Here is a 676-nt window from a genome sequence, read left to right on the forward strand (position 1 = left end):
ATATATATATATAAATTGGGGGGAAAGATTCCCTATTCAACAAATAGTGCTGGGTGAATTGGCTGGCGACCTGTAGAAAACTGAAACTGGACCCACACTTTTCTCCTCTGACAAAAATTGACTCTCGCTGGTTAATGGAGTTAAAATTAAGACATGAAATAATAAAAGTTCTCAGAGAGAGTGCAGGGGAAACCCTTGAAAAAAATTGGCCTGGGAGAATATGAGGAGGACACCCCAGGCAATTGAAGCAACATCAAAAATACATTACTGAGATATGATCAAATTAAAAAGCTTCTGCACTGCCAAGAACACACTAAATAAAGCAAATAGACAGCCCTCAGAATGGGAGAGGATTATTGCAAGTTATATTTCCGACAAAGGTCTAATAACCAGAATCCACAGGGAACTCAAATTCATTACTATAAAAAAAAAAAACAACAAAACAACCTAGTGATCCCATTTCATTGTGGGCAAGAGACATGAACAGAAGCTTCTCTGATGAAGATTGGTGCATGGTCTATAGACACATGAAAAAATGCTCATCATCATTAATCATCAGAGAAATGCAAACCAAAACTACTCTGAGATGCCATTTAACTCAACTAAGCCCACATCACAAAATCCCAAAACCACAGATGTTGGTGTGGATGTGGAGAAAAGGCAACACTTCTGCACT

The sequence above is a fragment of the Otolemur garnettii genome, unplaced genomic scaffold (genome assembly GCF_000181295.1).
Source record: "Otolemur garnettii isolate 467f Iridium unplaced genomic scaffold, OtoGar3 scaffold00153, whole genome shotgun sequence".
Classification (NCBI taxonomy): domain Eukaryota; kingdom Metazoa; phylum Chordata; class Mammalia; order Primates; family Galagidae; genus Otolemur; species Otolemur garnettii.